This window comes from Mesoplodon densirostris, chromosome X, assembly GCF_025265405.1.
Source record: "Mesoplodon densirostris isolate mMesDen1 chromosome X, mMesDen1 primary haplotype, whole genome shotgun sequence".
NCBI lineage: Eukaryota > Metazoa > Chordata > Mammalia > Artiodactyla > Ziphiidae > Mesoplodon > Mesoplodon densirostris.
Genome location: NC_082681.1, coordinates 51,390,222 through 51,392,690, shown reverse-complemented (window position 1 = coordinate 51,392,690; position 2,469 = coordinate 51,390,222).

Sequence of the window (2,469 nt, the reverse complement as noted above, 5' to 3'; positions counted from 1 at the left end):
TGGAACCAGATCCCCATCCTATAGTCCACGGTCCTCTCCCAGTTCTGGTCAAAGCCTTCCCTCAGCCTTCACCTAACCTTTCCAGTCCCCACTGGCCCCATATTCCTCAGCCGGAGTTATCTGGGCTCCAGGCAGCAGCAGGGATTCGATGGTATGCGAGGTGGGTGTGTGAGGGCCGCGGGAGGGAGAGGCATGATTCCTCTGACTCTAGAAATGTGCCCTTTAATCTTCAAGTTTGAGATCAATCCCTTAAGTACAATTCTGTTGCAGCCCAGGCTAATGGCACTTGGAGGCCATTCAGATGGGGAGCAGAGAAGCTGCCTTGCAGAGTGAAGCAGTGCCCATTGGCCCCTTTCCATTCTCCATGGAATGATGGATTTGGGGGAGCCTAATGACCCGAGGGCTCCAGCACTGTGGACACACGGGACTTAGCCCTACTCTCTGGCCCAACACAGGGAGGTGACACTGAAGACACTCCCCCCCCCACAAAGTGCCCCTGAAAAAGTCTGGGCAACGGGTGTCATACAACTTCAGCTCAAAGGCTTAGATCTACTCATCCCGATGCTACCTAGATGCTGTTTCCTCCTTGAATATCTTCAGTTCCTTCTGCCTCAGTCCCTGGCAGACCTTTCTCAAGGGGGTGGGGGAAACAGTTCATTCAGGTTCCTATTTTCACCTTATATTGGGAAACATTAAAGAAATACTTATGGGCTTAGATATTTTCCCCAGATCCTCCTCTTTCCTGAAAACCTCAGCATCCCGAGAGACCAGCTGAGTTGCTCTGGGAACCCAGCTGAAGCCACCCTTGGCTCTTCTGAGTTGGCCTTCACAGCCCTGGGGGAGGGCCGGCAGGTGCTCAGCAAGGGGGTCTTCTCCTTGGGTGAGGAAGGGGAAGCCACCCTCTAGACTGGAGGAGCGTGACCACCCGACACCCTTTCAGGCTGTGACCCTTCTTTCTCTTAGGCTGAATCAGATGAGGTGGCTGACCTCCCCCAGCTAGTCAGAAGGCAGATGCAACAGGCCATCCTGAATAGCGGCCCTTTTCTAGTATCCACGGGCTACAGATCAGGAAGTTGGCCACTTTCCACAGAGACAACAGCAAGGCCTTCCTTTGCATAAAACCATTCTTTGTAACTCTGGAAGGTGAACCCAGTCCTCAAACTGAGCTAAGTCTTCCTAGGCAACATATACCATAATCCCTTTATCCAGAAACTGTTCAGAGTAGATAGTGGGGGTGGGGGGGATGGGGGGTGGGATTGGGGACTTTGAACAGAGTCAGAACCCACTTAGGCAGCTTTCTACCAAAAGGAGCTTTATAACTTAGAACCCTGCAATTGACTTAATTTGCCTAAGTTTATATACATACATACCTATCCTACATATCTACTGTACATCAGTACTCCCCTGGCCTCAGTCACACATTAAATTCTAATACCTCTTGAAGTATTAATGTTCTGCCTTGCTCTTTGTTAGTCCCAGCCTCTGGTTGGACAGAGAGATGCCTCCTGGCTGCTCCCCTAGGATGTCTCTCCATTCATGTTTGAGGTGAGCTGTCCTCAAGACCAAAGCAACAGAAGCCTGTGGCCACAGAGGAATCTAACAGGAAGAGTCATTCTGCTCTCTTCATTCATTCCACACCTTGCTCCCTGGAGACCTTGGCCTTGGGTGAATCTTCCTGGGCTCCTCTAAACAATGGTTCAGAGGCCAAAATAGAACAAACCCAAGCTCTACTCACCCCATGCAGAAAGGGAGAAACAAATAGCCAGGCTAAGACACAGAGTACATCCTCTTGCCCCTTCCAGTTTCTAAGTCTGGCTCAGGGCCTTAAAGAAAGTAGCAGTTGCTACCAAGGTCAGGAGGGTGTGAGATGGTTGGAGTGCTTTCTTATAATCAAGCAGTAGGCCAGCGGGTAGAACTGCTGGGAAGGTATACTTATCTTCAGGGAAGGCAGTGGCTTGGGTCCAGAAGCCAAGGACTGTCTCCTTCTAGAATCACCAGGGGGCACTAAGCCACAGGTTCAGGGTGTCAGACTTCATCATGACATCTGCCTTAGAGCTCATGAGGTCTCTGGGCAGGAGCACTGGTGATGTATGGCGAGCAGGTGGCAGGTGGGCGTCAAACACAGAGCCTGGACATCAGTTACTGGGGTTGGGCGTGGGGGAGCTGTATTTGTAGGAGTCTAGATTGTAGGTAGGAATAGTAGAGAAAAAATTTGCTCTAGGACACAGAGTTCAGGGTCTTTGAGGCATATGCCTGCCTAAGAGAAAGTGGGGGCCCTGGCCTAGGGCTGTGGAGACTCACCTGCTCAGCTGGTAAAGAGGGCAGAGGTTATGAAACAATCTTACCAGGAAAGTCCTGGAAAATCCTTTTCATAACTGCTACTCCACCCGAGAGATCTTGGGCTGTTGAGGGCCTGTGGCAACTGCAGTGGGCCATGGTAGAGAAGACGTAGATCTCGTTATGTAGGAT